General features: G+C 58.3%; 1 protein-coding gene across 2 annotated transcripts in view; it reads right to left on the bottom strand.

Annotated features, from left to right (window-relative positions):
• Positions 1-12,634, bottom strand: part of ROR2 (receptor tyrosine kinase like orphan receptor 2) — a 161,446-nt gene that overhangs the window by 111,960 nt on the left and 36,852 nt on the right. The gene's annotated exons all lie outside the window — the stretch shown is intronic.

Genomic DNA, 12,634 nt, shown 5'->3' with positions numbered 1-12,634 from the left:
CGCCGCAGCCCACTGAGCAGCCGCGCCGCGCCGTCCTGCAGAAGCAGCTGCTCCTGTGCAAGTGCCGAGGCTGAAAAGGCCAAGCAAGACCAGCTGAGCCACGTTCCAGACGGAAGGAGCCCGGAGAGGCCCGGGGCCACATGCAGCCCGCGACCCTGGACGGCATCCTTCGGCACAGACGGACAGACGGACCTCCCCAGGACCGCCCAGGACACTGTCGTGGGTGGGGTCACACGGCAGTCACATGCCAACGCCTGCTTCCTGATTCTGACGGTGGAGGCGTACCGGGATCACGGACGAGAATGCCCTTGTTTGTAGAAAACACACACGGACGCCTCTGGGGGTGCTGAGGCGCCCGTCAACGGCTTCCTTTAAAAAGGGCCAGAGGAAGAAAGTCCCGTGTTCTATTCTTGTAGCTCTCCACTAAGTTCCGGACTGCATGAGCAGAATTCAGAAAAACTGGAAAATGCTACAGGTCTCAAAGCAGCGGGGGTTTGGTCTGTGACGGGCCCCCATGCTGGACTGGACTGGGGAAGCCGTGAAAAACGGTGGTGCTACAGAGAGACAACAGGAGCGAGCGTTTACCTAAAAGCAGCCCATTAGGTGTGGTCACAAGGGCGTGACCGTGGACGCAAACACTCCGAGTTTTTATACACGGAGATATCTGCAGCAGCAAATTCCAAAGAATTTTTTCTCTCCTTGATCTGGTTTTTCTCCCAAATATTGATACACACGAACCCGTTTTATAATTAGGTGAAAAAGCTCAGGGGTGGGGGGCTTCTCGGAGCTGGGAGGCTGTTCCGCGTCTTCAGGAAAGTCCGCGAGCAAGGAGCACAAGCAGGACCACGGGGAAGTGTGAGAGGAACGGCTTGTCGGGCAGGTCACGGAGGTGAGGAGAGAAGGTGCAAGGGGACGTGCCGGGAGGGCGGTCACGGACCAAAATTCCGACGTGCAGCCCGGGAGGCACGTCCTGCTCAGAGGCCCGGAGGCCACCCGTATGCCGGGCGTCCACATGTGTCCACATCTGTCTGGGCAGAGGGAGCCCGCGGAGGCCCCTCTCTAGGTCGTACAGAGGGCAGAAGTCTACTAAGCCGGCAGCACGCAAGGTCTGACTCTGGCCCTTTAAATCCCGACGGAACGAAGCCCTCAGCCCACAGAACCAGCCCCTCACCCAGGCAAGCACACCCCAGCCGAGCGGTCTCCCAGTGACAGCGCAGACCAAGGGGCAATGCCGAGGAAAGGAGGCAGCTGCAGAAGCCCCCAGCACGTCTCCACAGGCGACATGAAGGCCTACATGGGGGACCCACAACAGTATGCTGTCTGGGGACGGCCATGGCTCCGCTGTATGCTGGCACCCTCGCCCCCCAGCATCTCAGAATGGAACCGCCTTTGGAGACAGGGTCTTCCAAGAAATTGTTAACTTTAAATGAGGTTGTCAGGGTGGGCCCTAACCCCACGTGACTGTGTCCTTAGAGGAGAACAGGACACGGAAAGTCGCGGAAGGATAACGAAGTGAGGACACAGGGGAAGGCAGGGACCGCACACCGGGAGGGAGACCTCGCGGGGACAGACCCGGCGGACACCTGCAGTGCGCTTCCCGCCTGCGGGCCGTGAGGAAAGGCTCTGCCCTCGCTCCAGCGCCCAGCCCCAGGGCTTCGTACGCGGGGACATGGGCCCACAAGCAGCTGCTGAGGCCACAGGGGTGAGCGGGAGGGTCACTGACAGGAGATGCGGCAGCAACTACGGTGGACGACGACGAGGGGGCCCGGAGGGCTTCCGAGGAGAGACGGAAGCACAGTTCCTCGGAGCGAGTGGAGGGCGTGCAGCTGCTCACTTTCTCATCCTCACGCTGTGGGTGCGCATGTCGCACACGCTTCCACGTGGGCCACGCACCGTGTTCAATGGGGAGCGGGAGCCGCCCCTCCTGACTGCGCCCTCAGAGACGACAGCCTGAGCGCAGCAAGTCACAGTCACTTACAACCAAGTAACAGAGTAAGAAATCCAGTCCCTCGATCGCACCAGTCCCAGCTCATACCCAACAGCCGCATGGCGCTCGTGGCTGCCGATCGGGACACCGCAGATGGAGAACACTTCCGTCCCAGCGGAAAATCCCTACTGGAAGGTGCTGCTCCTGTGACGTCATGAAGGAGGCCCCAGGACGGCACCCAAGGACCAGCGCTCTCTCTGCAGATGGGAAACCCCCACCTCTGCTCTGTGCTCGGGCAGCCGCAGGCCCCTGCACGCGGGGGTCGCGCCACTGGAAACGCTGCACGCCGGGGCCCCCTTTCCAGTGGGTCCCTCAGTGCAGCAGGTAGCCTCTCCAAGGGGACTGCCCCCGTCCCCTGTCCCAGCCCGCTTCCAGCAGGAGCTCCAGGAGGGACCAAACTCTCGGGGGCGGGGGCTTCACGCCCGCTGGGTCTTGCCAAGGCACACGCGTGTCTTGAGAAGCACATGTTGTGGTCACTGCCAAAGCTGCAAAGGGAAAGGCAGCGAGAAAACACGCTCACCGCCCTGCCTGTTGGCGAGAACCACCAGGCCACCCAGGGAATCTCCAGGAGGAAGCCCAGGCACTTGACCACTCCCCTTCCTTCCTCCTTCCCCTCAACCTCTCTGTCCAGCTGTCAGTCCTTCAGCCCAGCTCCATCGCAGGCGGTGACACACGCAATGATCTGGGCACGTGGCGCTAGCCTTGTGGGTTCAAGCAGCTCTGTACGTGGGAGCCCCCAGGACACGGTCATCCCGTCCTGTGATCGTGGCTTAGCATCCGGGCGATGGAGGCTGAGCTGACCTACAGAGAGCTTTTCCCTAGTCCTCGCTTACCCATGACTGTTTCTTCCTTTACCCACAGGGCTTCTACCTCAGAGCCCGTGGTCTGCGTGCAGGGCTCCTGTCGTCAGGGTGCTGGTGCTGGAGGGCCTGCCTGGACGATCGGGGGCGTCTGATCCGATGGCGTCTGTCACTCTCCTTCTTCTCCCGGGCTTTGGCTTGAAAGGGCTGGAGCAACCCTCAGGCTGCCAAGTGTGTCCCACGCTGCCCCCCACTGAACACGCTTCCATGTCCAGTTTGACAAAACTTCTGAGTCTTTTTTTCCCTTAATGAATGTCAGGATGTAGCCAGCAGGGACCTAAACATGTCCTGAATCAAGTCCAAGTAGCTTCTGGACCAAGGTTTTTAAACCATATTTTCTAAATTAAATCATCGGTTTCCTGCGCTGAGAAGGTGATTACCCGGTGGGGAGCCTGGGGAGGGACGTTTTATTGCCCTAACGCAGCGTTTTCTGTTCCCAGGCAAAGCTCACTAAGCCGTCTCCCTACAAAGCTCAGGCGCCACCGAGTTCAGGGGCCCCGGACCAGGCAGCCCCGGGTCCAGGTGGGAAAGCCAGCGCCTCTCTCCGCAACCCCCACCTCCCCCCACATGTGCGTGGGAAGTTGGGAGGCTCTGGACCCCCCGTGCACCAGGCCCAGGGGGACAGCGGCGTGGTTCCCGATGTCGTGTGGCCCACAGCTGGGCTGAAAACAAAGGCGGGGGGACAAGGGCAAAGGCTGCAGAAAAGTTAAAAAAAAAAAAAAAGCCTTTGCTGATGGAGGTGAAGGAGGTGGGGGGATGGGGGTGCCTTACGGAGGCCTCCTGGGCCTCGTCAACAGGGACAAGCCAAACTCCAAGAAGGGTGCTCTCATGGAGCTAGACCCCCCCAGCACGGGGTCCTGAGACAGCTGCTTGTCTTCCGGCCCTCCGGGGAGGGGGAGGGGCGGCAGGGGGAGGGGCGGGGGGGCCCAGAACCTGAGTGCGGGGCGGGGGTGGGGGGGCCCAGAACCTGAGTGCGGGGCGGGGGTGGGGGGGCCCAGAACCGGAGTGCGGGGGGGGGCACTGCCTATGCGCTGCACCCGGTGAGTTCACTCAGGGGGTCATTAATGGACCAAGGGCCTGGGACACCACGGAAGGATCTGGAACTCAGGGACTGGAATTCCGGCAGGAGACCCACCCGAGCCCCTCCCCCAGGGTGCGGTTTTCTTCAGGCCAAGATTTATGACATTTATGCTAATTTAACGTGCCTTGAGTCAATCAGCCAGCGGCGGTGTCCAGGCCTTATGTCCATCCCAGCTGCACAATTAAAAGTAAAATAAACAGTAAAATGTGGACACTTGGTATTTTATATTATGAAAGTACTGTTCCCTGTTTGGGGTGTCATTAGAGCCCTGTGGTTCCTTTGTAAAGGAGCCCTTATGTTTTAGAGACACGTAATAGTGTTTTCACGAATGCAGCGATGAGTCCGGGGCTGGAGGGAGGAGGGGTCCATCTCCACTGGAGCCAGCGTGGGGCCCACAGGGTTCAAGCCCCTCTTGCTTCTGGAGGAGGGGTCGTTTCCCCAGGAAACCCTCCTATCCACCAGTCCCTCCCCATTTCAAGGGTGCACAACCTGGGCTGGCCTGGGCCCGCAGGACAACATCCATCCCCAAGGGCTCTGTGGACTCTATAGACTGTCTACAATGCGGTGTCTGTGGGCCTTCTGGCTCTGAGACAAAGGCTTTCCTCCTCCTCCTCCTCCTCCTCCTCCTCCTTCAGGGCAGGATCCCACTCCAGGGGCAGCCCTGGAACTGGAGGAGAGGATCCCTGGTCACCCCATGCTTCTCTGGAAACACAAACTGAGTTCCGTTCCCCGGATGAGGTTTCTTTGCTTTTCCCCTTAAGAAAATCAGGTTTTCCAGCTTGGGGTGGGGAGGGTGGGGAGGGTGGCCAAGGGTGTAATTGCAGGGTTCTGGCAACAGCAGACCCAGGGCTCCGGGGGGGTCTGGCCCACAGCAGGGTGATTAGCAGATGAAAGACAAAGGTAGTATTACCTGCTGGGAGTCACCTTTCTTCTCACAGAGGGTCACAACCCCTTACTTACCATTTAAAAGCCCCGCAGGAGAGGATCCCATGAATGTACAAATACAGACCCAGAAGGGGCTCCCTTGACAGATGGGGCGGAGGGCCTTTGTTTTTATCCAGAACTGCAGGGAAATTCAACCTCTTCAAGCAAAAATCCGGAGCCAGACAACTTCTAGCGTCTCTGGCTCCCAGAGCAGACCCCACGGAGGCAAGGCTGGACGGGACCCGCCGGTGGGGTTTGGCTCCAGGAGACCAGCTCCCACCCTGGGCCCTCGACAAATGAGGCGGAAGAAGAAAATCTTCTAGTTCCATTTCTAACATCCAATTATTCCAAGGTTTCGGGGTCCATCTGCTTTTCAGGTTTGGAAACCATTTGGTATGACGTATTTCAAATGTATCCCCCCCAGAATAGTGACTAACACTAGAGCCGTATCAAAGCCCTATTATCCCTTTCCCAGTCCCCCCCCTTCAAAGCTCCCCCTCTACTCTGGCCATATATTAATTTAGGGTGCCCATACACAGCTTCACGTTTCCCCATACGCCTCCATCCCAAAGCAACACGGGGACGAGGGCTTGGCAGAGATGGAACCTTCCCGTAAGCAGGACCTGGCCATCCGGATGGTCCCGCCCCAGCGGTGGTGCCGGCCACTGGTCCTCGGAGTCAGGCACACCCAGCTCCCCTCCAGACGAGGCTGAGCTGCCCCGAGCTGCCCATCTGCACGGCCTCTGTCTCCCCCATCTCCCTGTAGTGTGTTTCCGTGCACCCCTGCAACTCTCAGACTTCCAGACTGCTGTGAGCCTGGTGGAACCAAGCTGGGTCTCCTTGGGACGGGAACTTGCATGTCCCAGGTGAGCGGCCCGTGACCCCGAGTTCCACTGATCTAGTGGAGGGCAATGCGGGTGTTCACACAGCTGCAAAGGCACAACGCGTGGACCAGAAAGGGCGCGGACCTGTGGGAGAAGCAGGACCAGGTCCGGGGCTCCCGCAGGCAGGAACACCCCCGGCGGTAACCAGAGCCTCCTCCTCCTCCTCCCCGCGCCGACACCCCCGTGCCGGTCGGCTTGTTCGTACTCGTGCCCCAGCTAATGGCGGCCACGCTAAGGGCCCCTCTTGGCTCACCCACCCCGTGCACACACTCACGAGTGCGGCAGGCTTGCACGCCGTGAAACCGAGGAGAACGCCTCTCCCCACCGGGCCCAGGCATCCCCGACCACTCCGCGCTCAGAGACAGACCACGGCCGAGGCCACCTTCAGGATGGACAGGATGAAGCGTGTGTCCGGGCTCGGAGCCGGAGACGTGGATACCCAGACTCGGTTAATACAGAGAAACCGGCGGCCTCAGCCCAGCGGCTGAACCAGGCACGTGGGGGGACGGGAACAGCAGCCACCAAGCCTCCTCTGCCCCAGGGCTGGGGGGGAGCTGGCACTCCCCCGCAGGCTGCTTCTCTTCCCACTCGTGAACGTTTACAGTTGCCCGTTTTTCTCCGCTTTCTAACTGGGTCTGGACAACTCCTCATGAAAGCAAATGATCACTGAACAAGCCTGTTTGAAAGAGAAACCACGTAATAAACGAGAGATTGGGTGCTCGGATCCCCAAGCCCCAGCCGACACAGTCCTGAGCCGTGACTCCTCTCCAGTGACACTCGGGGTGACCCGCGGGTCCCGGCACCGATGGAGCGTGCCAGCCCAGGGTGCTGAGCAAGCAGCCCCCACCTGTAGAGCTGGGGCTGCCAAGTGCGCAGCTTAGGGCCCCGACACACGACTGCTGGGCCGCGGCACCCGTCAGGCCCAGAGCTGGACACGGCGAAGGCCCAGCGTCAGAACCCCAACACGAAAGTCACCCCACAGGAAACAATGAATGTGTGGACCTGTAGCCAAGGGCTAGGGGTCCCCAGGTCAGGAGTCTTGGGCCTGCACCTGCTGTCCCTCCCTTTGAGGATCTGGAGCCCAGCTCTCACCTCCCCCCTGCCACCCACACTGACCAGCGCAAGTGGACCAGAAGGCATCCGCCGTCTCTTCCCTGAGAGCAATCGGTCATGGACGTTCTCAACATGCCAGGGCCAACAAGACACAATGACCCCCTAAAACTGAGCACAGAGAGACCCAGCTGCAGAAAGGCTGACCCGGAAATTCCTCGAGCTCTAAACACTTTAAAATCTGCATGTGTGCACCTCGGCTCTCCAAGGGGCCTGCAGAGTGAACGAGGCGTGTTCTGTGGCCAGTTCCCCCAGGAAATTCCCTCCCAGCAGAGAGAGTAATTCTGGCGTGAGCCCCTGAGCACGGGATGTGAGCTGGGCCTGGGGGGTCACTGTCCCTAAGGCCAAGGCTCCAGGCCAGCCACCTTGGCAAAGCCAGAGAGGTTGGAAGCTCTGTGGCCTCGTGCAGCAGGTCCCCATGACTGCGGCCCAGTGGGGGCCAGAAGTGTTCTCTTTCCGGACTGTTCTTTACTTAGAAAATGCAAACAACCTCTTGTCCTCAGTTTCCTGGAAGAAAAGCCTGAAGGAAGAATCAGAGGCTGGAGGAGCAATTCAAAGGCCACCTCTGGGGACACGGACAGCTGGACAAGGACACTCCTGGGAGCAGTGACTTGCTGTCTGGGAAGCCATGCTCAGCTTCCAGCAGGGAGATGTGAACCCCAGTTTCTGGAAACTTCTGGGGGACCCGGGCACCCTGTCCTGCGGGACGATGATGTTTCCTCTCCTCCGGCAGTGTGTGTGCACACCCTTCCAGACCTCCCTCCCTCACCTGCCTCCCAGGCCCCCACACAGATGCCCCAGCCAGTCCGAGAGGACCCCTGTGAGCGCACGCAGAGACCGTGCCCACCCTAATGCCAGATCTCTCGGACAGGCTTCAGAAGTACAACTCGCAGAACACAGTTGGGCTGTGAAGGGCTAAGAAGATGTCGTTTAAAGACCAAGGTTCACGCACTCCAAGTCCACTAAAATACGATGCCCCGCTCGTCCCGCAGGAAGAAGACCCCCTCCATGCAAAGAGTCGTCCTCCTTGTCAGGTTTTGTGGTCACATGTCGATTCTGTGCCTGACAGTCAGGGTTTAAGATGAGGCTTTGCGAGGCAGCACAGACACTGGCTGCCCTGGGACAGAGCAGGGTCGGGCCCGGATTTCAGTGGTTCCCCAACAAAGCCCCGCACCCCATCCTGTCTGCGCTGGGGTCGCTCCTGTCCGCTCTGCCCCCGGCCTCCCTCCTCCAGGACAAGAAAACCCTGAGTCGGGTATCAGAGCGGAAGACGTCTCAGGAAAATGAGGAGAAAGGCCCCTTCCGGATGGCGTCACGGGGCAGCAACGCTTCACACCAACAAGGCCAGCGTCTTCACCCACGAAGATTTTTTTTCCTTGCGCTAAGAAATCTTCCCAGACTGCGATTATAAACGTGACCCCGTAAATGCCCTTGTCAAGCTTTAGCTCAAGGGGCACCTGGTGGCTCGGTCGGGGGAGCGTCCGACTCTTGCTTTCGGCTCTGGTCATGATCTCAGGGTCGGGGGATCGAGCCCCACAGTGGGCTCCGTGCTCGGGGGAATCTGCTTGGGATTCTCTCTCTCTCCCTCCCCCTGCTCGTGCTCGCTCTCCCTCTAAATACACAAATGAATATTTTTAAAAAGGAAACTTTAGCCCAAAACCCCATCTGGAATTCTTCTTGTAAACGGCGAAGTGAGAGCCCCCTTCCTCCCAGTGGAACATGCGACAGCCCCGGCACCTTCGCCGCAGCAAGTGTCTGCGCCGGGTGAACTCCGGCTCTCCCACGCGGTCGGTGCTGCCTCTGCTCTGCGGCTCCCGCGGCGAAGCACACGGCCCCGCAGCGGTGGGCAGGGACTGTCGCTCCTCCGGGTCCTGGAGGCTGGACGTCCATGGTCAAGGCGTGAGCAGGGCTGCTGTCCTGAGAGTGCACACGGCTGGCTGTCCCCTCGCCGTGTCCTCACGGGGGCGTCCCTCGTGGAGGTGTGTGTCCTGATGCCCTCGCAGCCAGCCCGGCCTCACTGGAGGAGGACCCACCATCAGGACCCGTGTTAACTTCCTTCTTGGAAGCCCCCGTCTCCACATGCGGTCCCACTCCGAGGACTGGGGGCTGGGACACTGACCCGCGCGTCCGGGGGACAGCTGTCTGTTCCCACGGCGGCACGGCACCGTCCTGACCAGCGGAGCCCGGGACGACACTGGACTCTCGAGGAAGATCACCTCCCCACTTTGCACATTTTCAAAGTGGTCCCGGTCGCGTTGAGGCCGTGCATGCCCACGTGAATTTTACGGTCACTCGCCGAGTTTGAAGAAGAAGCCGTCGGGGACTTTGCGAAGGATTCGGTGACTTTACAGACTAGTTGTGAGGTGCTCACAGGCCCTGGTTTTGTTCCAATAGGGTCACCCCCGACGCAGCTGGAAACCGGGGGTTTGCTATGTCAACTCCCATCCCATCACCTTGCCCAACACTCTCACTGTAACACTTGTCAGGTGATGCTCTTGAATTTTCCTGATTAACGTTTCTATCGCCCGCAGATAAGGAGAGAATTCTCTCACCCTTTCTCGTGTTCCGCTGGCTGGGACTTCCACGACGGCGCCGACAGCCACGGCAGTGGACAGCAGACCTCTCTCCGTGGCCACTGCCTTCCCCGTGTTTTACCTGAACTGTAATGGTCCCCGCAGGTTTCCAGAAGATTCTTTTTACTGACTTAGCCTATTTTGCTATGTTTTTCACCAGGCAAGAGCTCTGGATCTCAGCACAAGCACACAGCGTCCGCAGAGACTTTCCCCACCAACCTGCTGGTGTGTGTTTTCAGGCGGAATCATGCTAGAACACTCCGGCTGAGCCGTCTTACTGCTCTTCTACCTCGCCGCCCGGCGTCTCTGGCTGAGCCACACGGGAATTCTGCGCCGCGTTTCCGAGGGCTCAGCCGACCTCCACGGCCGCACGGCGCCCCCGCAAGTTCAGAGGCTGCAAACAGCACTTCCCAACGGGCTTAGTCCGGCAGACGAGAAGTCCAGCGCCGCCCGGCCGCTTCTCAGCTCGGCTCTCCAAGCCAAAACCAGGCCGTTGGCAAGACCGGCTTCCTCGCCAGCGGCTCTGCGCCCCGCAGGCTGTCGTCTGGTTTCCGCTCCTCGCTGTGCAGAACGGAAGCCCCGCGGCCTTCTCGCTGTTCTTGGGAGCAGCCGCTCTCAGCTCCTAGAAGCTTCCCACGCTCCTTGCCACACGGCCCCCTCCATCTTCAATGTGGACAACACACATCGAATCCTTCTCACTGTTCAACTCCCGGCTTCCTTCTCTGACCTCCAAACCCAGGCGCGGGTCATGACACAGAGCCAGGAGGGTCATGAGACAGAACATAACCTCCCTCTCTTGACACAACCCAATGAGGAGTGGAGGCCACCCTAATCGCAGGCGGCGACCGGGAGCTCAAGGCTCCCGTGCTCTGCTCGCCACCTCCGGGGGCAGACCTGTAGCCCGCCGGCTCCATCTTCAGCTGCTCCTGGCTCTGCTCTTGGGCAGCGAGTTTTTTTTTTTTAAGATTTTATTTATTTATTTGACAGAGAGAGATCACAAGTAGGCAGATAGGCAGGTGGGGGGGCGGGCGGAGGAGCAGGCTCGCCGCTGAGCAGAGAGCCCGATGCGAGGCTCCATCCCAGGACCCTGAGATCATGACCTGAGCTGAAGGCAGAGGCTCAACCCACTGAGCCACCCAGGCACCCGGGGCAGCGTGCTCTTCTAACGTAAAACCAGATCACAACATTCTTCTCCTCAAAGCTGTCCAGAAGCCTCCCAGTGCACGCAGATTACAACTCTACACCCTCCTGGGGCTTGCAAGGCCCTCTGAGCCCGGCCCTGCTCCCACCAACCCCCCAGGCACACAGTCCCGGGGCTGTTCCAGGAACACTCTACCCTTGTTTCAGCCTTGGGACCTCGGCACTGGCCCATCTGCCTACAGGGAAAGCTCTTCCTTGCACCTTCTGTGCTTCTGCCCCACATCTCCCCCCTGCATTTGTTCGACACGCCTCAGGCTCCCCTGATCCCCACTGACATCATAGTACAGGACCCCCACTCCCCGAAAGTAGAGTGCCCCCACGGAAGCTCTCATAAGCCAAAACGACACAAAGCAAAGAAGGAATTACCATCCATTCTAATGGGCAATTTTTTGAGTGTTCTCAGACCCAAAAAATCACTTGTCCTACGGTCTCTGAAGAGCTTATCTTGCTAATGGACGCACAAAATAAATTGAGATAAAGCACAGATGCTCCAAGACACAGTTCAAAGCCCTGGCGGCAGGACGCGGAGATGTTCTGAGTGTCGTTCCCAGGGGAGGAGCTGGGTGGTGCCACTCGCTGTCCGGGTGTGTGGCCTCTCCCAGGGCTCCCTCCAAAACCAACCCTACAACGTGCTTCGCGCTTCTCGCCTTTACTCGTAAAAGTGAGACTCCTCGTCGGGTTTCCTCTGACCAGTGAAAACAGGTAGTACTCTGGGTCCTGCATAAAAGCGAAGTGGTGTAAGGCCAAGTTGTAAGAATCAGGGGACCCCGGGGGTGTGCTTGCTAATGGGGCAGCCCCCATCCCAGCTTACAGTCCACTTGAGATACACAAACACGAAAGTCCTCAGAACGTGCAGGTGCCCCCAAAGATGCCCGGGCCCCTCCCTGGAAACCGTGACTGCCTCTTGGCATTTCCACGGTTACTCCTGGGGTGTAAGAGAATCCTGTCCTGTCTGGTCGCCTTGAGGATGCTCAATCATTCCTTCCTGAACACCCTCCTCTCCAGAACGCAGACGGCACCAGGTGCTGGCAGGGACCCGGAGCGTCTGGGACTCTCCTTTACTGCTGGTGGGAATCAACCATGGCGCGGCCACACTGGAAAACAACTGGCAGGTTCTCGAGAAACTAAACGTGCTCTTACCACTCAATCCCGCAAGCTCTCCTTGGCATCTGACCGGAGCAAGTGAAAATCTACGTTCACGCAAAACCTTGCACGCGGATGTTTATAGGAGCTTTATTCATAATTGCCAAAATTTGAAAGCAACCAGAATGTCCTCCAGGGGGTGGGTGGGTAAACAGACCGTCGGACAACCACACAATGGAATATTTCTCAGCGCTAAAACGGAATGAGCTAGGAGACCCTGAAAAGACACAGAAGAAACCTAAGTGCACATTACTAAGTTAAAAAAAAAAAAAAAAGACAATCTGAAAAGGCTAATTCTGTAGGATTCTGACTCTATGACACTTGGGAAAAGGCAAAACTATGGAGACAGTAAAGAGACCAGTGGCAGGGGTTTGGGGCAGGGATAAGCAGGCAGGGAAAGGGGATTTTTAGGCACCGAAACTACTGATACTCTAAGGGTGGACACGTGTCACTGTACGTTTGTCCCAAACTACAGGATATACAACAACAACCGTGTTATATACATTGTTGACAACATAAAATACAGACTTTGCGTGATTACGATGTGTCAGCGTGGATTCATGATCGTAACTCTGGAAAGGGATGTTGATAATGGGAGAGGCTGTGCATATGTAGGGGCAGGAAGTATATGGGAATTCTCTGTACCTTCTGCTCAATTTTGCTGTGAACTTAAAAGTAATCTAAAAAATAGTCACTTAAAAAACAAAAACCTTGTCCTTCATTTGATGATTCAAGCATCGGGTGATGGAGGGAAGCCAGGGGCTCCTGCGGAAACCCTGAGACTGCCAGACCACTGGTACAGCATTAACCCATGTCAAACCCCTAAGAGATTCAAGGTTTCCACAAATGCTGGAAGGTTAGTGTTGTAAGCA

Source organism: Lutra lutra, chromosome 13, assembly GCF_902655055.1.
Source record: "Lutra lutra chromosome 13, mLutLut1.2, whole genome shotgun sequence".
Lineage (NCBI taxonomy): Eukaryota > Metazoa > Chordata > Mammalia > Carnivora > Mustelidae > Lutra > Lutra lutra.
The sequence above is the reverse complement of the archived record's forward strand: the minus strand, read 5'-3'. Positions and strand labels throughout refer to the sequence as shown.